The sequence below is a fragment of the Delphinapterus leucas genome, chromosome 5 (genome assembly GCF_059928025.1).
Source record: "Delphinapterus leucas isolate spDelLeu-1000000601 "Yukka" chromosome 5, BTC_Dleu_Yukka2, whole genome shotgun sequence".
NCBI classification, from domain to species: domain Eukaryota; kingdom Metazoa; phylum Chordata; class Mammalia; order Artiodactyla; family Monodontidae; genus Delphinapterus; species Delphinapterus leucas.
In genome coordinates this window covers 94,417,049-94,442,326 of record NC_143133.1, presented here as the reverse complement: position 1 = coordinate 94,442,326, position 25,278 = coordinate 94,417,049, and positions in this window count along the sequence as shown.

The following is a 25,278-nucleotide window of genomic DNA, read 5'->3' as shown; positions in this document are numbered from 1 at the left end:
GACAATGAAAACACAATGACCCAAAACCTATGGGAAACAGCAAAAGCAGTTCTAAGAGGAAATTTTATAGCAATACAATCCTACCTTAAGAAACAAGAAACATCTCAAATAAACAACCTAACCTTACACCTAAATCAATTAGAGAAAGAAGAACAAAAAACCCCAAAGTTAGCAGAAGGAAAGACATCATAAAGATCAGATCAGAAATAAACGAAAAAGAAATGAAGGTAATGATAGCAAAGATCAATAAAACTAAAAGCTGGTTCTTCGAGAAGATAAACAAAATTGATAAACCATTAGCCAGACTCATCAAGAAAAAAAGGGAGAAGACTCAAATCAATAGAATTATAAATGAAAAAGGGGAAGTAAGAACTGAAACAGCAGAAATACAAAGGATCATGAGAAATTACTTCAAGCAACTTCAAGAAATTACTTCAAGCAACATATGCCAAAAAAATGGACAACCTGGAAGAAATGGACAAATTCTTAGAAATGCACAACCTTCCGAGACTGAACCAGGAAGAAATAGAAAATATGAACAGACCAATCACAAGCACTGAAATTAAAATTGTGATTAAAAATCTTCCAACAAACAAAAGGACCAGATGTTTTCACAGGCGAATTCTATCAAACATTCAGAGAAAAGTTAACACCTATCCTTCTCAAACTCCTCTAAAAAATTGCAGAGAAGGGAACACTCCCAAACTCATTCTACGAGGCCACCATCACCCTGATACCAAAACCAGACAAAGACGTCACAAAAAAAGAAAACTACAGACCAATATCACTGATGAACATAGATGCAAAAATCCTCAACAGAATACTAGCAAGCAGAATCCAACAGCACATTAAAAGGATCATATACCATGATCAAGTGGGATTTACCCCAAGAATGCAAGGATTCTTCAATATACGTAAATCAATCAATGGGATACACCATATTAACAAATTGAAGGAGAAAAACCATATGATCACCTCAATAGATGCAGAGAAACTTTTGACAAAATTCAACATCCATTTATGATAAAAATCCTCCAGAAAGTAGTCATAGAGGGAACTTACCTCAACATAATAAAGGCCATATATGACAAACCCACAGCCAACATCGTCCTCAATGGTGAAAAACTGAAAGCATTTCCGCTAAGATCAGGAACAAGACAAGGTTGCCCACTCTCACCACTCTTATTCAACATAGTTTTGGAAGTTTTAGCCAGAGCAGTCAGAGAAGAAAAAGAAATAAAAGGAATCCAAATCAGAAAAGAAGAAATAAAGCTGTCAATGTTTGCAGATGACATGATACTATACATAGAGAATCCTAAAGATGCCACCAGAAAACTATTAGAGCTAATCAATGAATTTGGTAAAGTAGCAGGATACAAAATGAATACACAGAAATCTCTTGCATTCCTATACACTAATCATGAAAAATCTGAAAGTGAAATTAAGAAACACTCCCATTTACCATTGCAACAACAAAAAAATAAAATACCTAGGAATAAACCTACCTAAGGAGACAAAAGACCTGTTTGCAGAAAATTATAAGATGATGAAAGAAATTAAAGATGAGAAACATATACCATGTTCTTGGATTGGAAGAATCAACATTGTGAAAATGACTCTACTACCCAAAGCAATCTACAGATTCAATGCAATCCCTATCAAACTACCACTGGCAATTTTCACAGAACTAGAACAAAAAAATTCACAATTTGTATGGAAACACAAAAGACCCCAAGTAGCCAAAGCAATCTTGAAAAAGAAAAACGGAGCTGGAGGAATCAGGCTCCTGGACTTCTGACAAAGCTACAGTAATCAAGACAGTATGGTACTGGAACAAAAACAGAAATATAGATCAATGGAACAGGCTAGAAAGCTCAGCAATAAACCCACACACATATGGTCACCTTATTTTTGACAAAGGAGGCAAGAATATACAATGAAGAAAAGACAGCCTCTTCAATAAATGATGCTGGGAAAACTGGACAGCTACATGTAAAAGAATGAAATTAGAACCCTTCCCAACATCATACACAAAAATAAACTCAAAATGGATTAAAGACCTAAATGTAAGGCCAGACACTATCAAATTCTTAGAGGAAAACATAGGCAGAACACTCTATGACATAAATCACAGCAAGATTCTTTTTGACCCACCTCCTAGAGAAATGGAAATAAAAACAAAAATAAATAAATGTGACCTAATGAAACTTAAAATCTTTTGCACAGCAAAGGAAACCATAAACAAGATGAAAATACAACCCTCAGAATGGGAGGAAATATTTGCAAATGAAGCAACTGACAAAGGATTAATCTCCAAAATTTACAAGCAGCTCATACAGCTCAATAACAAAAAAACAAACAACCCAATCCAAAAATGGGCCGAAGACCTAAATAGACATTTCTCCAAAGATATACAGATTGCCAACAAACACATGAAAGGAGGCTCAACGTCATTAAAAATTAGAGAAATGCAAATCAAAACTACAATGCAATATCATCTCACACCGGTCAGAATGCCCATCATCAAAAAATCTACAAACAATAAATGCTGGAAAGGGTGTGGAGAAAAGGGAACCTTCTTGCACTGTTGGTAGGAATGTAAATTGATACAGCCACTATGGAGAACAGTATGTAGGGTCCTTAAAAAACTAAAAATAGAATTACCACATGACCCAGCAATCCCAATACTGGGCATATACCCTGAGAAAACCATAATTCAAAAAGAGTCATGTACCACAATGTTCAATGCAGCTCTATTTACAATAGCCCGGAGATGGAAACAACCTAAGTGTCCATCATCGGATGAATGGATAAAGAAGATGTGGCACATATATACAATGGAATATTACTCAGCCATAAAAAGAAACGAAATTGAGTTATTTGTAGTGAGGTGGATAGACCTAGGGTCTGTCACACAGAGTGAAGTAAGTCAGAAAGAGAAAAACAAATACCGTATGCTAACACATATATATGGAATCTAAAAAAAAAAAAAAAAATGGTCATGAAGAACCTAGGGGCAAGATGGGAATAAAGAGACAGACCTACTAGAGAAGGGACTTGGGGGCACAGGGACGGGGAAGGGTAAGCTGGGACAAAGTGAGAGAGTGGTAGTGTATACATAGACATATATACACTACCAAATGTAAAATAGCTAGTGGGAAGCAGTAGCATAACACAGGGAGATCAGCTTTGTGCTCTGTGACTAGCTAGAAGGGTGGGATAGGGAGGGTGGGAGGGAGGGAGACGCAAGAGGGAAGAGATATGGGGATATATGTATATGTATAACTGATTCACTTTGTTATAAAGCAGAAACTAACACACACACATACACACAAAGAACAATACAGATAAATGAAAATCAAGTTCTAAAATGGGTTCAAGAAATACATAGGAATATAGGCAAAAGAAAACAAGGAACAAAAAATAAAATGGCAGACTTAAACCCCAACACATCGATACATACATTATATGAAATGGTCTAATACACTTATTAAAAGACAAAGATTGGCAGAGTGAATTAAACACATGGACTAACTATATGCTGTCTAAAGAAACTCACTTTAAATGTAACAATATAGGTCACCTGGAAGTAAAAGGATTAAAAAAGATATATCATGTAAACATTAATCAAAGGCAAATAGGAGTGGCTCTATTAATATGACATAAAATAGACTTTGGAGCAAAGAAAATTACCAGAAACAGAGAGACACATTATCTAGTTATAAAAGGGTAAATCGACCATGAAGACATAACAATCCTAAATGAGTATGAACCAAATAACAGAGCTGCAAATTATGTGAATCCCAAACTGCTAGAACTGAAAATAAAAAGAAGTAAATTCCAAAGTATACTTGTAGACTTCAACACTCCTCTCTCAACAATTGATAAAACAACCACCAAACAGAAAATCAGCAAGGACATAGAACTTGACAACATTATCAACCAACAGAATCTCAACATTTATAGAACAGTTCACCCAACAACAGCATAATACACCTTCTTTTCAACTGCCCAAGAAATATACTCCAAGATAGACTATATTCTGGGCCATAAAACAAGTTTTAACAATTTAAAAGAATTCAAATCACATGCAGTGTGTTCTTCAAAAAGAGATTAAGCTAGAAATCAACAAGAAAGATAATGGGAAAATCTACAAACACTTAGGAATTAAATAACACACTTCTAAATAGTAAACGGATAAAGAAAGAAAGGGTCAAGAGAAATTAAAAATACATTGAACAGAATGAAAATGAAAATACATCATCAATTTGTGGGAGACTGCTAATAGTGCTGAGAGAAAAAATTTATAGCGTGAACTTAATGCAGTAGAAAAGGAGAAAATTCTCAAATCAATAATTTAAGCTCCCACTTCAAGAACCTTGAAAAAGAAGAACAAAATAAACCCTGAGCAAGCAGAAGGATGAAAAAAAGTAGAGAGCAAAAATCAATAAAATTGGAACAGCACAGAGAAGCCAGAATGGGCCCACACAAATATAACCAATTGATTTTTGACAGAAGTTCAAAAGCACTTCAATGTAAAAAAAACACCTTTTCCATAAACAATGCTGGACAATTAAACATCCATAAACCAAAAAATAAAACTCACCTAAGTCTCACTCTTTATACAAAAATTAGCTCAAAACAGACCACAGATTAAATGTAAAATATAAAACTAAATGTATATATATATATAACTATAAAACTTTTGGAAGGAAAAAAAAACCGTGAAGATCTAGGATTAAGCAAAGCCCTCTTAGTCAACACCAAAAAGAAAAAAATGATAAATTGGAACTTATCAAAATTAAAATCTCTTGTTCTGCAAAAGATCATATGATAAATGTGAAAAGACAAGCTATAGTCCAGGAGAAAACATTTACAAACCACATATTTGCCAAAGGACTAGCCTAAAATATCTAAAGAGCTCTCAAAACTCAACAGTCAAAAAAAAAATCCGATTAGAAAATGGGAAAAAGACATGAAGAGACATGTCAACAAAGAAGATATACAGATGGCAAATAAATACAAAAAAATATGTCCAGCATCATTAGCCAGTAAGAATGCCTTAAAACCACAATGAGATACACCTGCAAGAATGGCTGAAATAAAAACTAGTCACGTGCCCACATGCTGGCAAGGATACAGAAACTCTGGATCTCTCATACTTCGCTGTTGGGAATGTAAAAATGATACAGAACTCTAAAAAGTGTGGCACATTCTTTAAAAACTTAAATGTGACGACCATATAACCCAGCAATTGCACTCCTGGGCATATATCCCAGAGAAATAAAAAATTACATTCACCAAAAAACCTGTACACCCATGTTTATAACAGCCTTATTCATAACAGCCAAAACAACCCAGATATCCGTCAATGGGTAAATGATTAAACAAACTGTGGTACATCCACACCATGAATAACCACCAAGCAATAAAAAGGAATGAACTTTTGATACACACAGTGACCTCAATGAAGCTTCAGAGAATTACACTGAGTGAAAAAAAGCCAATCCCAAGGTTACATATTGTATTACTCCAGTTACATAACATTCTTGAAATGACAAAATTATAGAAATGAAGAACACATTTATGGTTGTCAAGGGTTATAAGGAAGGAGTGGTGGTGAGTGGGAGTGGCCATGGCTATAAAAGGGCATTAGGATGGATCCTTGTAGTGATGGAAATGTTCTGTATCTTGACTACATCAGTGTCAATGTCAAGGCTACGGTGTGTTACAGTTTTGTAGAATGTTGCCACTGAGGGAGAATGGGTAAAGGGTACATGGGATCTCTGTATTATTTCATACAGCTGCAAATAAATCTACAAATATCTCAAAATAAAAAAATTTAACTGAAGAACATTTACATAAAGAACAATAAATATGCTACCAATCTTTATTACCAACAGAAAATTAAGAGATGCTTGTGGAAATTAATACATGAACCTTAGTTTCTTTATTCAGCTCCATCACCTGTCTTGGCTTTATCTGGGTTTTATCTCTGAATTTCATCTAAAACCAACCTCTTCTGCCAAAGGCCCAGGCCAATTCTGTGCTTCTAGCTGGCTGTATTCCACATTGTCTCCCAGCAATGCAATGTGGTCCAGAAAGAAAGCAAGAAATTTATGAGCTTTTTAAGTATTTGCCGACCTTTATCTTCTATGCAAAGGTACTATTCTGAATCTTTTTTAAATCCAGTGAATCATGAGTACAGACCTGTCAGAATGGACACCAGACCATGAAAGTCTAGGTAAATATTTAGCAAACAGCTCTAGGGGGGGATGGTTGGGGAAGTTTGTGGAGTTTGCCAACTTGTGAACATTCCTGCCACGTTCTATTTCAAGCTGCCAATGAACCTGGAAGAGATGCAGAATTGCCACTTTTGAGTGAATATATGATACCAAGGACTGAAAAACGAATACTAAAATCCCTAAGATTTTGACCTTCAACCTTTAAAACTTGCAATGAAACTAGGAGGTATGCGTGAATTGAAGTAAACTTATGTGGTGTTAAATTAAGTAAACAAAGAAGCCATCAGACTGCGGTGGTGCTAATGTCTGGGTGGCCTATGTAAGCAACCCAAAATCTCAGCCTGTAAATGCCTCATGGATTTGAAATCAAAATGCTAAGCACAACCAATCACAAACAGCCAGCAGGGCTTTAAGCCAATCAATAATTTCCTTTCTTTGCTTCTTCATCCTCTCTAGGTAAGTCTTTCCCCTGGCTCCTGTCCAAGGAGTGCTCCTAACCACTTCTGGTTTGGCACTGCCCAATTCAAGTCAATTTTTGCTCAAAAACACTTTTAAAAATTTTAATATGTCTCAGTTCATCTTTTAACAGTGGTCACTCAAAATTGGTCACATCTTTTTTTTCTGAGTATCTCTTGCTTAGTAGCTTTAATGATCAAAGGCAGGTGAGTGCTGCACATGTCCTTTTCTACAACTCACCACCAGAATATGTGAAAAACAAAGCTTCACAATGAATTCCCCCACATGTATAAACATTTATAGAAAGGAGGCACAAACCCAGGTCTGTAAGCGAGATGAAGTCCTCACTTGCCCTTGGGCTCTCCAGGAAGAGCCTCACATTAAAGATTCAGAGACAAACACAGCATTCTGTGGGCAGGATGAGCTGATCTGAGTGCCTAGCTGAATCACACAATGGCCCATCCTTTAAGTGCTGGGATAAAGGACTGAAGGAAAGTCAACATGTCTGTATCAATCTGAAGGGATCAAGCTGACGGACGCTCCTAATTTTTCTACCTCAACCATGCAAAAGTGGTGGTGCATTATAGTATCTACCCAACCCACGTAAATTGAAAGCTCCAATTTAATCAATGAAAATGTTTTTCTAAAATCACGTATGATAGTTAATAAACCCTCTCTTGCAGATTCAGATAATTGTCTCTTTGAATGCTAACTAACTTCCCTCAGCCCGTGGATTCCTGATTAGGTCATTTCAAATGTTAACAGTTGTGGTTTAAAAACAATTTACAGGACTTCTCTGGTGGTGCAGTGGTTAAGAATCCACCTGCCAATGCAGGGGACATGGGTTTGAGCCCTGGTCCGGGAAGATCCCACATGCTGCAGAGCAGCTAAGCCCATGCACCACAACTATTGAGCCTGCACTCTAGAGCCCTCGAGCCACAACTACTGAGCCTGCATGCCGCAACTACTGCAGCCGGCATGCCTAGAGCCTGTGCTCCACAACAAGAGAAGCCCTCACACTACAATGAAGAGTAGCCCCCGCTCGCTGCAACTAGAGAAAGCCTGCTCACAGCAACAAAGACCCAACGCAGCCAATAAATAAATTTATTTATTTTTAAAAAAACAAAACAATTTACACATATATATATCACTTTCTATGCTTAAGTATTTAAAAGTAACTTACGGACAATACAACAAAAACCATCTTTTAGATCTGTTGCAACATTTTACTTCAGGAAAATGCTGTATTTTTTTAAATGCCAGAATATATGTGGCATAAATGTGCCTTTTTTTTTTTTTTTTTTTTTTTTTTTTTGCGGTACGTGGGCCTCTTACTGTTGTGGCCTCTCCTGTTGCGGAGACAGGCTCCGGACGCGCAGGCTCAGCGGCCATGGCTCATGGGCCTAGCCGCTCCGCGGCATGTGGGATCTTCCCGGACCAGGGCACGAACCCGTGTCCCCTGCATCGGCAGGTGGACTCTCAACCACTGCGCCACCAGAGAAGCCCAAATGTGCCTTTTTGTTAGGGAAAAGCTCAAAAGACTGAATTAGCTTCAAAGAGCTGAAAATAGCATTTTGGTTCATTTGATTCTCACATTAAATAGTAGCCAACCTATTTAAATAATCAGTGTATTTCATAATTTCTTTGAGAAAATTTATTTGAATATGTACTAAATATTATACTACAAATGATAGTAGCTAATATTTATTGAACATTTACCAGGTCTCCCACTAAATACCTGACACAATTTACCATCTCATTTAATCCATACAGCAACCCTCTTAGTAGGCGTTACCACTTCCCCCATTTTATGTACGAGAAAACTGAGGCTTAGAAATTTTAATACCTTCTCCATGAATAAGCTGTTAAAAAATGATGAAATCAAGGTTCTAACTCAGATATTCTAGTCCCAAACACCTGCTCTTAACCACTACCCAATGTTTTGTATGTTAAACAAGCACTCCAGGCCATCTCCCTGGAGATTCTGATTCTGCAGGCCTGGGGGACCCAAGAATCTACATTAGCAAGAAGTCCTCCTGTAAGCAGATGTGATAGGGGCTCCCTGGAGAAAGAGAACCAGGCATGGCTTTCTTGACATAAGAGAAGCTATTTTGGGCCTGAGCCATTTTGTGATCTAAGCCGGGCCACAGTGCTTGTCCTTGAACAGATCTCAGTAATTAATGATCCTTAGGGAAGTAAGGGAATTCAGGAACAAATGAAAAGCAGTCAAGAAACAATAGTTCAGTGATAAAACAGAGTCCTAGTTCCTCCTCAAGAGATATAACATGATAATCTGATACATATCTTTGAGTTCTGCAGGAACTAAGGCCCTCACCCAGGTGAAGAATGGATGATGATGTTGACCTTTCCAGACTTCAGTCAAGCTAGAGCTTGGCCTCTGAAGACCTTTGCCCCACTTCTATGCTGAATTCTCCTCTGCTGAAACCCCTTCATGAATATGCATGATGTTTAGTTTAAAACTTCCCCAATTTTGCTGTTCAGGAAGACATTACTTTGGGAAATATCCCTGGTGTTCTCCTTACTGCTGCAAGTAATAAATACTTCCGCCTCCCGATCTTTGGCTTGGTTGTGCCTCTTTTGTCTTGACACTCACCAAGGTGACACACCCAGAAGATTCTTATGAACAAGCAAGTTTGGGAAATCCCACACTGTGTTATGCTGAATCTCTGAAAATTCTAACATATATGTAACCTAATTTCTAACGTATATTAACCTAAATTCATACATTTTATTTGTTTTCTTTACATCTTTATTGGATTATGCTTGCTTTACAATGTTGTGTTAGTTTCTACTGTACAACCAAGTGAATCAGCTATATGTATACATATATTCCCATATCTCTTCCCTCTTGAGCCTCCGTCCCACCCTCCCTATCCCATGCCTCTAGGTCATCACAAAGAACGGAGCTGATCTCCCTGTGCTATATGGAAGCTTCCCACTAGCTAGCTATTTTATACCTGGTAGTGTATATATGTCAATGCTACTCTCTCAATTCGTCCCACCCTCCCCTTCCCCACCTGTGTCCACAAGTCCGCTCTCTACCTCTGCGTCTCTATTCCTGCCCTGCCACTAGATTCATCAGTACCACTAAATTCTTACATTTTAGTTTTTTTGTGTACTTTTTTACCTGAGGATGAAGAACAGCAGATACTTTTTCATCTTTATATATTCTCCACCTTTTGAGAAAAACTCCATATTAGAGAACTCCATATTCCAATATAAAGAAAATATCTAGAGTCTTCCAGAAAACAGAGCAAAACATAATGCATTGATCATATTAAAATATACAGTAAAAAAATAAAGGCTAATAAGAATAACTTTTTTCCCTTTCATAATTCCTTTTAAAAAATAACTGAAATAATCTCTATTAAATAAGCATTGAATATGTTCAGGTAAATAAATGTGGAAACAGTCAACATGAAACAAGTCTAATATTTGTTAAAAGTCAAGTAACAAGAAGAAAACTGACAGCCCTAGGAACTCTGTTAAACTGTCTTTGGTTGTGTTGGGGAGGAAGTATCATTTTCCCTCCACCTTTCCAGGTTCTCAGTTGAGATCATCTATAATAAAACACAGATTAACAGGAGAAAACAAACAGAAGCTTAATACTATGTATACATTTTATAAATATGGGAGATACCCAGGAAAACTGGGTACCCAGGAAATGGCCCAAGCAACGCCTTAAATGCCATCTCCACCTAAAGACAAAAACGTTGGGGTAGGGGAACCAGTTAGGGGAAATCATCAGGCAAAGCACAATAAACAAGGCTAACACTGTTATACAGATTTAAGTCATAGCCTTCTCCATGATAAGAGTTTCTAGAGATTTGGTCATCCTCCTCCTCCTGTTACAGCAGGGTGACATCCTTCCAAATGGAGATTTCCCTTATAACTGTCAACGTCTCTTACTTCTATTCAGTTTTCGAAGCTTTTCTGTTCCTGCTGTTTCTTAAAAAATAACCAGGTAAAGATAATCCTTATGCCAAACAGGCATATTTTGGGGTGGCAAAATCTGCTCCCCTTCCCTTCAGAGGTCAATTTTATTAAATATATTGTTGTTATCAAAATTTTAATATACATAGCTGTCGACTAAATGATCCTTTTCTGTGTGTTTAGATAACAATTCTACTTCATCTATAACCTTAAATACACACACACACTTGAAGCATTTCTAGTGAGCACAGCTTTCATCAAGCATTTTTACCAGTCTTTTTCACTTTAACCTAAGAGTCTGATATTTTTACACAAGACTATAATCATTCCCCAGTGTAAAATCACTCCCCAGGCCATTCAGTGGCTTAACTGGCAACACCGCCTTTTTACTAACAGCTCCACAATAAAGGAAATGTTTTTAAACAGTGAATATGTAACAAGGCAGCACTCAATACATTATCTCTCTCGAATTTTATTACTGCAGGTGCAGAAAACAACTGTTCAGAGGCTTGCTAAGGGCAAGGTTCCCTTTCATTGAAAACAATTCTATTTATACACCTGTTTTACAAGGATTCTAAATGAAAAGACCTAGGAACAGATAATGGAACAAGAAAACAACACTAAACATTTTCTTCACAAAGCCTGAATCAGTTCTCCCCAAGGACAAGAAAGGGTGAGAATAATCCTTGGTCTAGCAAAGGTATCCCCAGAGCTATGTAAGTGTGTTCTCAGAAATTTATCTGTAGTAGTAAATAACAGGAAAATATTTTTTATTATCCCCCAATGGAGAAATAATTACCAGGAGTAACAGCTAAGCATTTTCTCTGTGCCATTTGTTATACAGTTATCCTTTTCAATTCAATAGGTATGTATTAAGCAGCTATTATTCATGCAACAAATATTTATTGAGAGCTTACCATAGGTCCTCAGAGTACAATGTGAAAAAAAAAATCATGTGAGAAACTATGGGCTAGGCCTTGCAAGAGGTAAAAAATGACTAATAAATAAAACAGACTCCAGGAACAGATGGTACCATTCCTTCCAAACAATCCATGGACAAAGTGCTGATTCTGGCTAGGCTGCCCTTAGAGTGTGTAGGGTCCCTGTCTATATCAACTAGTTGATCAAATAATGTATTTTAAAAATTCATGTATCTATATGATGTCTAGTGATTGATAACAATTTAGTAAAATGGGTAGAAAACAGGTATTTAAGTATTTTTGTATTGTCCAATCAGTGTGTGTAAAACCAAGTACCCCTAAAACCGAGTTTCTCTGTCAGATTAACTTCTTTATCCAAAACTTTATTCTCTTTCTTGTCCTGCCCTCTGTTCCCATCAGGATTGAGAAGTATCAAAGAAAAAGAAGGGTTGAAACCAAGCAGGACCATGCAGGGCCTTCCCAGGTATAAAAGCCCCTCTTTGTCCCCAGTTTCTTATTTGTAGAAAAAAACTTTAGTCTCCTAAGCCTCCCCTGAATTCCAAAGAGCAGACTCAAGCAGTTACTAATTAGGGAAGTGAGGGAATGCAGAAGCAAAGAAAAAGCAATTAAGCAAGAAAAGTAGCTTAAACAATAATTCAGTGATAAAACAGAGTCCTATTCCTCCTCAAGGGATATACATTAACAATCTGATGCATATCTTTGAATTGCTCTACAGAAACTAAGATCCCCCTGCCACCCAGGTGGAGGTCAGGACACACTGACCACAAGCACCAGACCCTAAAGTGGTTAGAACCAGAAGGTGGATGGTTAAGATTCCTAAAACATCACCCTGTTACCTCACCACCAATGAATCAGGAGAAAGTCCATGAGCTGCAACTCTCACCCCAAATGCTGCCCTTAAAACACCCTTACCTGAAAGCCATCAGGGAGTTCAGGTCATTTGAGCATAAGCCACCCATTCTCCTTGCTTGGTGCCTGCAATAAATGCTATACTCTCCTTCACCACAACCCAGTGGTGTCAGTAGATGGGCTTGGCTATGTGGTGGGCAAGCAGACCCAAATTCAGTCCAGTAACACATGTGACAATTCATCCTAATGTCTAGGTAGCATCCCCTCTTGAACAAGTCCAGGAACTATCTCTTTGTGTTCTTTATTATCAAGTGTGCTTTTCTTGGTTAATTTCCTATCCCCTTCAGCAAGTAAAAGCTAGCAGCACTATTATTACTCATAATGCCATGACTCTTTGGCACTTGTTTGTATTGAAACAATACACACCTTCTTGCCTCTGCACTTCCCTAATACCAGTTCTTTCATGCTAATTACATCATTCCTTATGCCTCATCCCTCATGCCACTCATGAATGCTGGCATGGCATTCAGTGACATTCAAAAGATGATACTTGCTTTACTGATGATAACCACAAAAGCAAGTCTTACCCAGAGCATGCAGGAAAGTGTGAATGATAATTCATTTTCTGGTCATGTTAAATTTACCTTTGGATTTTTATAACACAAAACAAACATCTTTCAATAGTGCCTCTTCCTGAAGTCTTCTGGTTATAATCACTGCATTCATAGAATGTGGATTCTTTTGAAACCACAACCCTGCCTCCCACACACTGCCACTAGTGTCCTGGTTAGGGGAAGAGCCATGGTCCGCAAGAGAAGAGTCCCACCAGAGTAAGGAATGTCCCTCTTTTCCGACATAGCTTAAGATTGACCAGGAGAACATGCATCTACATAGATCAGAGACAAGAGAGGATATCAATCAGTAGGGCCCACTGGTGTTGAGAGCAATGATTTCTAAAGTTCTCAGAGGCAGGGGCATGCCCACTTTGGAGGAACACCTGCAGAGAGGTGGGTGGCTGCCCTGGATGCCAGCAGTGGGAGGGGTGGGCAGGGGTGGGGAGTGCTGAGAGTAGAGTAGACTCAAGGCAGCACCACAGTTGGAATACACTGACAATGCCTACACCTGCCCAAGTGGTTCAAGCACAAGGTTCTTTCAGTCTCCCAGAGCCCTGAATTTGTTCACTGACCTGCATGGGTGAGTCACCAATAATCTGCATGTCAGTACCATTCTTGTGACTCAATCTTGCCCAATCAGAGAAAGAATTACTGCACCAGTGAGAAGAGGGATCTTCCCAGCAGACTGCCCCCCCAGAACCCCAGCCAAACCATGGTGGACTGAAGTGACCCCAAAAGCTCAAGTCCCAGAGCTCCCGTGACATCTAATTGGCTTCATCCTCAAGGTAGAGAGTTGGAGAGCTCCCCCAGCAGGAAACACAGGAACTGCAGCTCACACAGTCCAGAACTTGCCAGGTGCTGCTCCAGAACCCACCACTGGTCTTAACAGGTCCCAGGAACCAGAAGAGAACTCCAAACATTTGAGGAAAGGGCTTCTGGCAACCAAGCTTAGCTGGGTGTCCTATATTTTTATTTGCTAAATCTGGCAATCCCAACTATATCAGGCTATTCTAGGGATTACCAATAGTCCAGTTATTATGTCATGATTTCTCCATTATTAATTTTGATTAATTTTTGTCATTTAGAATAGTTTTTTGATGGTCTGAATATTTTTCGTTGCATTTGATCCCAGAAGCTCTGAAATCCAGCCCATCATAATCCAATTAAATTTTCAGGGTTCCTTTTCTCCTTTCTGTTCATTTATTTGGGAAACATTTATTGAGATACTATTCTTGCCTGGTACTGTGCTCTCTTCTTTTTCCACTGTTTTCTTATTGTATTTTTTACCCCCAGTTTTATTGACATATAATTGACACACAGCACTGTATAAGTTTAAGGTGTACAGTGTAACAGCTTGAATCACATATATCATGAAATGATTATCACAGCAATTTAACATCCATCATCTCATATAGATACAAAAAAAAAAGAAAAAGAAAAAACCACTTGTCTCCTTGTGATAAGAACTCTCAGGATTTACTCTCTTAACAACTTTCAAATATATAACACAGCTGTGTTAGCTGTAGTCATCGTATTGTACATCACATCCCCAGGACTTATTTATAACTGGAAGTTTGTACCTTTTGACCACTTTCCTCCAATTCCCCCTCCCACTTCCACCCAGCTCTGGCAACCACAAATCTGATCTCTTATACTATGAGTTTGCATTTCTTCTTTTTCTTTTTCCTTTTTCTTTTTTGGTTTTAGATATAAGTGAAATTATACAGTATTTGTCTTTCTCTGTCTGCTTATTTCACTTAGCATAATGTCCTCTAGGTCCATCCATGCTGTCACAAAAGGCAGGATTTCCTTCTTCTTAATGGCTGAATAATATTCCATTATATATACCACTTTTCATTTACTTTGAACATACTCCCAGATATGGAATTGCTGGATCATGATAGTTCTATTTTTAATTTTTTGAGGAATCTCCATACTGTTTTCTGTAGTGGCTGTACCAGTTTACAATCCCACCAATACTTCACGGGGGTTCTCCTTTTCTCCACATTCTCACTAGCATTTGTTATCTCTTTTTGGTGATAGCCATTCTAAGTGGCATGAGCTGATATCTCATTGTGGTATTTATTTACATTTCCCTAATAATTAGTGATGCCGAGCACCTTTTCATATACCTGTTGACCATTCATATAGCTTCTTTGGAAAATGTCTATTCAGGTCCTTTGCCCATTTTTAATTAGATTATTGTCATTTCTTTTTATTTTTTGCTATTGAGTTGCATGAGTTTTTTTATATATTTTGGATATTAACACCTTATCAAATATATGATTTGCAAATATTTTTCCCATTCTGTAGGTTGTCATTTTATTTTGTTGATAATTTCTTTTGCTGTGCAGAAGCTTTTTAGTTTGATGTAGTTTCACTTGTTTATTTTTTATTTTGTTGCTTGTGCTTTAGGTGTCATATCCAAAAAATCATTGCAAAGACTTAAGCTTTTTTCCTATGTTTTCTTACTTGGAGTTTTATGATTTCAGACCTTACATTTAAGTCTTTAATACATTTCCAATTCATTTTTGTGAGTGGTATGATACAGGAGTATCCAGTTGCATTCTTTTACATGTAAATATCCAGTTTTCCCAGCACCGTCTATTGAAGAGATTGTCTTTTTTTTTTTTTTTAAGGCTGTATTGAATTTGTTACAATATTCCTTCTGTTCTATGTTTTAGTTTTTTGGCTGCAAGGTATGTGGGATCTTAGCTCCCCGACCAGGGATCGAACCTGCACCCCCTGCATTGGAAGGTGAAGTCTCAACCACTGGACTGCCAGGGAAGTTCTGAAGAGAGTATCTTTTCTCCATTGAGTATTCTTGTCAAAAATTAATTCACAATATAGAATATTTCTTAAAATAATGTTTTCAAGAAAGGCACATAGGTAAGGATGTGTTAGTTGATGATGAGTATGTTTGTCTGTTATACATATACAGTACAAGTATCCAGGCAGAAAAAAATAGGTTCTCTACATGAAAATGTGTAAATGACTGTGAAGGCTATTTTATATACATTTTTATGTATATAAAATGTATACTGATCATCTACTAATACTTTATCCTATCTAATTACCCTAACTAATGGCCAGGGCAGGGTATTGGCTGCCTGAAGACTATATCTTACTTATCAGTAAGTAAGATACCTGGTGCTCAGTCCTGGTACAGGGTACTTACTCAATAAAAACTGGTGGAATAAATAATTGAGTTAGTTAACTCCTTTTAAGGTAAAAATAACAGGATGAGGAAAAGTAAAAAGCTGAAAAACTGCAAGGCCCTGCAAGTAATCTCATTTGTAAGAAACTTAGGTTCTATGTATGAAGGTCCTAGGAGATGCAGTTAGAAATGCAGCTCACTAACCATGCTGTGGAGGGCTAATTTGAAGATTTTTTTCTTAATTTGGGTAGCACTGGAAAAACCAATGTTTTTAGATTAGTAAGGAGGAAAACTATTTATTTCCTAAACTACAGAGGACTGTTTTCCATCAGGTATGTAATACCAGTGACTTTATAGGACACTGAATTATGGTGGAGAGTTACGAGTACAACTTCAATGGAATGAGAGTGTCATTCCAGAATCATTGCATTCTCTGTTTCCTTAAACCTTGGTCAGCTTTAAGCAAGGCAGCATTTTTTCACTCTTTTAGTATTTAGGGAACAAATCACATGCTCTTTCATAATAGTATGCCAGCCCTTGGGACTGCTGTATTCACATTTTTGTATTTTATCTCATTAAGACAGGAAAAAAAATGACTTTGGCATTCACTTCTCTAAGTCTTACTAATGAATGGTCTCTTAGTGAACTATACTAAATAACTGTTCTTATCACATGGACTTTTGCTGACAACCATAATGCCTAAAATTAATTTATACATAGAATTTAGTTTCCAAAAACCCTTTCATGTATAATGACCTTTTCTGAAATGCCGGGATAAAGTAGAAGGATGAAGAAGACTAATTAGAATGGTGGAGTTCTTTGTTCTTATTGTTGTTGTTTTGTTTTGCTTTTGTGTAAAAGATTCCTTTGAGAATTGGATAAAAACTACTGACGCACCCACAAGATCTGCATATAATATCATGGAGTTCCCAGGCCCTCTAAAGGCCATTCATGGAATCCCCTCTTTAAGGAGTTTGGGGAACACACGTTCAAAACCTGATTTGGTCTACATTAAATTATTTTCTATTTTTTCCTACTTATCTTTCTTATCCAAACATTTTAAATAAGAGAAAGACAAGACAGAGGGAAATAAAAATTTATGGGACTATAAGATAAGTAATCAGTAAGTGCTAATTACTTAGAAAACTACTGTACCAAGACCACAAAATGTCATAAAGTAGATATATCAGTCTCCTAATTTCTCAATATGGAAATCAGTTTGAATTAAAACTGGTCTAAAATCTAATTTCTGTTTTTTTATTCTGCAAATGCCTATGACAATCTACAAAGTACCACACTAGGGATTATGGAGAAAGCCAAAGGACTAAAACACAATCTATGTCCTCAAGGAGACTGTAATCTAATAGAAGCTCTAAAAGCCTTACATAAGTAATGATAATGCAAGACTGAATGTGATTTGTCATGAGCAAAATACAGATAATGTGACAATATGTCATAAGCTCCCAGAAGAAGAGAAGAGTAGGGCTATCAAGGTATAACATGGAAGATTTCATGAAGTGTCTCAGTTGGGCTTTGAATAATGGATAGGATTCTACAGCATATGAGGAGGTTAAGAAAGACAGGTGCCTGGCATGAAGCAGCCCCAACACTTGGTTATTCAACAAACAAACAAAGGAATATGAAAAGGCAAAGAAGCAGGGCAGTCCAAGGCCTATGTGAGCCATAAGAAGCATCTTATCTTGGTCAAAGTAAATAGCAAGAGGAGAGGTGAAGAATTCGATAGTAAAAGTAAGTTGGAACAATGAGGGAAGGGAAGCTGAGTGAACAATGAGTGAAGAGTAGCCCCTGCTCGCTGCAACTAGAGAAAGCCCACGCGCAGCAACGAAGACCCAATGCAGCCATAAATAAATAAATAAATATCTCTCAATTATTTGCTGGATTATGACCTAGAGAGAAGCAAAACCAGAGCTCCGTTTTAGTCAGAGGAGAGTAGGATATAAGATCCAAGGGCAGAGATGAGGGCTGGGAGCCACAGAATCATGGGGCACGTCATAACCACCCCCTTGTCAAAACCTCCCTAAAACATGGCAAGGCATCACCCAGCATCTTAGGTGCAAAGCTCTGGAAACACTCTTCAGTGTAATGAAATAAAGAATATAATTGGATTTCAAATTGCCACCCAACAGTGAAACTAATCCTTCTGTAATAGTAAAAATGACCTAGTATTGCCAAAATAGAAACACAATAGGCTGAGCACCACCTCAAGGAAAGAGCCACCAGCACAACATCTGAGCATTTATTCTTGATCTCACATGCAGAATGGGGCTATCTTACTGTTGATGAGCTGTTGTGATAGAACTCCTGCCACGGTGCCTTCCTTTTCTGAATGTCAATGTTATGGGCCTTTACCAAATCGCCAGGTTTCAACATCTATACATGGGAGATCATTTTAAATTAATTTTTAAGTCAGTAATTATAACACAATGATGCAATTTATAAAGTAACTTCATTTATTTGGTTTGCTCATTATAACAGCATCTTTTGAGAACTGTCCTCATTTTACTCAAATCAGTGGATGGTAGGATGAAGTTTATGGAAATGTCATAGAGAAACTTGCTATACTTCTTTTATTTCTGATGAGCAGAAATGTGTGGATTTACAAGTTCAGACAAATAGGTAGTGCTGCCATTTATACCTATGTAGACTATGCAGACAATGAAATAATCAGCACTCAAAAGAAATGAACTATCAAGCCATGAAGACATGGAGGAAACTTAAGTGCATATTTTACTAAATGTAAAAAACAATCTGAAAAGGCTGCATACTGTATGATTACAAAGATACGATATTCAGGAAAAGGTAAAACTGTAGAGACAGTGAAAAGATCAGGGATTGATAGGGGAGGAATGAATAGATGGAACACAGAGGATGTTTAGGGCAGTGAAAATACTCCATACGATACCATAATAATGGATACGTGTCATTATACATTTGTCCAAATCCACCGAATGGACAACATCAAGAGTGAACCATATTTAAGCTATGAATTTGGGGTGGTTACAATGTGTCAATGTAAGGTCATCAATTATAAAAAATGTACCCCTCTGGTAGGGGATGTTGATAATGGGAAAGGCTATGCATGTGTCAGAAGGAGGCATATGGGAAATATCTATACCTCCCTCTCAATTTTGCTGTGAACCCAGAACTCCTTTAAAAGTAAAGTCTTAATTAAAAGTCTTAATTAAAATATTTAAATACATATACACATATATAAAACAAAATTCAAAAATTTATTTCACTCAGATTCAATGTGTTGAGGTAGGATTATACACAAATTAATAATCCACTGTACAAGTGGCAGTAATTTTTATGCAAGTGGTAAATGTTTGAAAGAGTATTTTTTTATTTGACCTCCTTTACAGTATAGAATTATTTGGGGAAAAAAACTCAGAAATGGAAAATTAGTAACAACTTTTAAGCCTCCTAAGTCATTTTTTTAGGCCTGAACTGCACCTTAGTTAATCCAGAAAGACTGGCAAATTTCCACTAGATATGTTATCACAGCCACAATTGTAATACTACCAAGCAGCACTAGATAGAGGTTCTATTTTTATTTTTAAGTTGACTTAATTAAGCAAATATTTATTGCACAACTACTAGACTTTTGTTAGGTGAATGGTTTTTACAGTGTGACATGGTCCCTATCTTTATAATTTTATTAATTTATCTATATTCATTCAATACAACTATGGCTTCAGCACACCTGTGTTCCAGCCAGGGGTCTGGGTTGGTAGGGTCACCCTGGTGAATCAAAAAGTTCAACAGTCCCTTCAAGGTCCCTAACATAAATGTATATGAAACTATTCACATAGAATGCACATGTGAAAATGAAAAGTAAAATTAAAATAAATATGTCAAGAAAGATGAAATTCCTCTACAGTACACCAAGGGTAATTTCATGTGGATGCTGGATGTGGAAAAAGGGCTAGAAATAGAAGTAGAAGATGGAACCTATTAGGATATAACATATATTTCAGAGAATGGGGCAGTGAGGGTTCCATACCCCTTGACAATACTTCTGCCACAGCACTCCACCCACATCTGTTCTATCTTGTGCAGTTGCACATGAGATTTCATTTGCAAAAAAGATTCTGCTGAAGGAAAAACAAAAAACAAAAAAAATTGAAAATCACTGACCTATTTACTATGCTTCATTTTATTCCTTAAACTTGATGCAAAACCACTTTAGAACTATGTAAAAATCCTTTGATTATCATGGATAAAGTTTTGAACTGGTTTCTATTAAAAAATTAGATTTGGAATAATATTCTTCTCTAGCTGCGTTTTTCAGACATATCCCACTACACCAGAAATGCCCATCCATTTCCTGCATGGCCTTCACACCCCACTCCAAGACAATGACTGGGTCTGCTTTTCAGAGAAGATATTCATGCTTGTTAAGAGGACAACGGACCATAGACTTTGCTCCCTTAGCCAGAAGTGACTGGACCTGGGTCAATCACACTTTTTGCTCCTAGAAATTTGCAGTTGTGACTCATGACTTTTATGAGTTTCTGATTGCTTGAACAGAAAGATATATAAGGCTGCATCTGTCATTTTATGGCATAAACACAGAAATAGAGAAGCAGGATTGTAGCTAAAGACAGAAAAGAATGACAGATAGGCAGACAAAAGCGGAAGTGAGTGACCATGAGACACTGGAGAGGCAGAGAAAGAAAACTTCATTCCTGACTTTTTAGTTCCTGGGTTCTGCTGCCTTATGAGACCCAGCCATAAAATGGGCTTCTGTTCCTTTCATCCAGAAATCTAAGGCATCCACCACTCTCCACAGTTCCTCCAGTTTCTTGGTGCCTTCATTGTCCCAGACTTTTCTTCCTCTTTTTTACTCTTGTAGAGTGAGTTTCAGACTCAGAAGTCTGTATATTACAAACAGGGTTTTACTAAAGGTAATAAGCCACATTTGCAGGTGTTAGCCCCTGTCTGCATAGCTGCAAGCAACCCCAGCTCCTGAATCTCACCTTGGGAGGTGTCACAGGTGAGCTCATGCACAGTCTTGTCATCTTTCCCCACTCTGGTCCCTCTCAGAAAGCCTGCTGCTTGTACAATCATTTAAGGGTAAGACTTCAAAGCTGTGGCCAGCACCACAGTCAACACCTAAGTAATGACACTAATGTCTGGGTCTATACTTGGGTCTATGGTTGCTGTCCAATTCCACTCCTCCCATTCTCTCTTAAACCCATTCCAATTAGACTTTTACCCCTATAATTGATGTCATCACACAGGCAGCTTTGGGATACAAATGTAACATCTTTTCTAGCCTTTTAAACTCTGCTGATAAATCTTCGTTATAAGCCTAGAAATTTTTAAGGGTCTGTTTAAGCAGTGTTTGATTGACATTTTGTTCCATTTATAAAATTAAATACATTCAAACATATTAAAGTGCATTCATAAATTCAATATACTCAATTTCCTTTTTAAATACTTCAATTGTCTTACTGGAAAAAAAGCTTTCTGAAGCATTTAAGTATTTTTTATATATATTTAGTAAATTAAACATATAAAAAGGGTAATCTTAAGTTCTCTTAAATGTTCTAATACAACATATAAATTTAGAAATATTTATACATAAAACCACAAGTTGAAACTACATAGTCAATTATACATTTTAATTTGAAGCTACCAGGTTATCATTTTAAAAGCTTGAGATCTGCTCATTTGAAGCAAACACAATGCTAATTATGAAGATTCTTTCTTAACACAGAGATATTAATGCTCTAAAATTTTGAGTCTTAAAAACTTTTACATTCATTTTAAATCTTCTTGAGGTTGAAAAATGCATACTTGGGACTTCCCTGGTGGTGCACTGGTTAAGAATCCGCCTGCCAATGCAGGGGACACGGGTTCGAGCCCTGGTCTGGGAAGATCCCACATGCCGCTGTGGGATCCCACATCCCACAGCAACTGGGCCCGTGAGCCATGGCCGCTGCGGCTGCACTCTAGAGCCCGCGAGCCACAATTACTGAGCCCACGAGCCACAACTACTGAAGCCCATGTGCCTAGAGTCCATGCTCCGCAACAAGAGAAACCACCACAATGAGAAACCCGTGCACTGCAAGGAAGAGTAGCCCCTGCTCACTGCAACTAGAGAAAGCCCACGCGCAGCAACGAAGACCCAATGCAGCCAAAAATAAATAAATAAATAAATAATTTTTTAAAAACTGCGTACTTATTAAGGAAGACGATCACCATCCCAATTAACTGATATTACTTTAACCAGAGATTTGATAAAAGAGTGAATAGCCAGGTGGATGGATATGTGTGTGTGTCAAAGTGCCATTTCTGATGTTCATAATCCAGCAAATAATTGAGAGATATATCTACACATTGCTGCATTCCCTACAGTCCTCAATGGGCATAAGCTGCTGGAAAGAATGTCTCTCTTTCCCGTACTGCACATCGTATGTGCCCACATGTCTTGTGCTCTCTCTCCCTATAGCAAGCTCCATGGCACTACACTTGCCAAGTGAGAATGAATCTCTCCCTCCTCTGTGCTTCTGGAATATGTTGTTTATACTTCTCTTATACCAGTTAGCACATTCTGCTTCAAGCAATATATTTAGTTGAATTTATGTGTTAATCTCTCTGAACTATAAGTTCCTTAACAAAACAAAAAGAGCTTTTTCATGCTTAACTTTTATCCTAAAATGTGTCATGCAAAACGCATTCATTTTAGTCATAGCTTAGAAGAAACAAATATTTATTTGAATTGTAAAGGTTTTATGTTAGTGTTTAATAAGCAAAAAAATAAAAACACTATGTTGATTCAAACTATTAATTAGAAATAAGGTACAGAAAGCTTGGATTATTGAAATGACAGTTATGAGATTTTCCATAGGCAAGTGATCACAAAAAGACAGGCAGCACGGTATGAGGCCAAAAGCATGGTCACTAGATTGCCGGAGTATGAATCCTTACTCTTCCACTTACTAGCTGGGTGACCTGATTCATTAGCTAACCTCTTTGTGACTGTAGTCTACATACCACATACTCTGTTTCTTATTCCATAAGAGGAGCCTAATCAAAGTCCCATTCATAGGATGAGTATCAGGATTAGATGAGATAATACCTTCAGGGCATTTAGATGATTACCTGTCATACAAAAAAGAAACCACTGCATAGACTGTACCATAGATGGTGCCCTCTGTGGCACTGACAGGAAGTGTTCAATAAATGTTATTTATTATCTTTCTTTCTCTTTACTACAAAGTAAAAGAAATCTAAATTTTATACAAAATACAAAAGAGAAATTGGGCAAAGAGAAATCTTATCCTAGAAAATAATATTCAAGTGCTCTTAACATTATTTGCCCGATAAGCTTCCCAAAAATCACAGCAATGAAACAGTAACAAAACAGGGTGAAAGACTTCACATTTCTACTGCCCTAACAAATTAAGACTTCATAATACATAGCCGCAGGTTCTTTAAAGTTTATCATTGGATAGATTAATGAGAAAGGTATTATTTTTCTAAAAACAAGATAAATACTGTAGTATGTTAATTGCTAACTTTTTAATTTAAAAAAGATTGTTTATATCCCTTTTATCTATTTAGATTTTCCCAGAAGTATTTTTACTAGAAATACAAAGAGTCAGATTAAGTTAACTCTAAACAAACTTTAGGCAGTGATAAAATTAAATGAGGTATTGATTGAGCACCATTAAGAATCAGTGAATCAAACATCAAATTAAACATATACCATTTGATTCATTTAAATTTCCTCTAAAATAGTTATATTATCATTTTGTGTTTAACTTAATTGTGGAAGTTTGCAATATCCCATGTCACTCATGTCTTTAGGAAGTATAGATGCTCAAACTTCAAAGCTTATTTGAATTGTAAAGTTTTTATGATTCATGAGGCCACTATTCAATTGTCCTAACTATAGATCAAATAGCCAAAGTAAATAATCATCTTTGGTTACATAAAGTGCTGCTTTAGTGAAGGGGAGCAATTTATTTATGACGTATATCACAAAACATCACAAATTTTGCTTCAAATCTAAGTCTGGGTCATCATTCATTCAACACATATTTCCTTATATTCTAATGATGATTATTACTTTTGTACCCACATTCTATTCTTAATAATAACAGAAGCTGCCATTATTAATGAAGAACACATATAAATGTGTATAACCTCTCATTAGAACAGAGACAAACAAGAAGTCCGAACAAGAATTCTGCCTTTGTCACTAACTCATTGAAGGACCTTAAGCTAATGACTAAATTCTCGAAGTCTTGGTTTCCTTATCTGTGAAAGGAGAAACACACCACCTGCCTGTGATTGAGATAATTTAGTGCAATGCCTGCCCTTCCATATCACAGTAGCTAGCATAATCCCTGAATTACCACTGCATTATCAGAAAGCTCCAGGAAGAAAGAACATATATACTATAGTTCTACAAATGAACAGGTAAGAAATACTTTCTCCTCTCTGGTCCAGTCACTAATACCTATGTAGTTAGAAGGAGATCAGAGATACTCAGGGGAACACCGGGTAGCCCTTTGATCTCTGCCTTTGCTGAATTCTAGCTTCTATCCTGGGATAGATACTACTAACTGACTATCTTCCAGGTAACTCTGAAAGAGTAGAAACAACATGCATAGAATCTCAAAGTGGGAAGAGTTTCAAACAGAGAAACTGGGTAGCTCTCTGCACTGAGGTGGAAGACACTTAAACCGTCCTAGGCAGATGGCTGTCTATTCCTAGTTTTAAAGATCTCTAAGGATTGAATTTCCCTATATTCCTTGGTTACCTGTTTCAATGTTTAATCCCTTCTTCATAGTTATGTCCATCCTTATGACCAACTGAACTTTTTCTCTGGCTACAATTTAAAACTATTTCCTTTTATTTGGTCTCCTGTGGAAGTAAAGAACATCTGTTCTGCATCTTCCATATAATAACCTTTCAAATACTTGAAGACAGTTAAATCACCCCTTAGTCTTCCCTTCTCCAAGTTAAACAGTCCTGATCGCACTGAGCCCTCTCTTAGGAGCTAGTCCCCGTTCCTTACATCACTT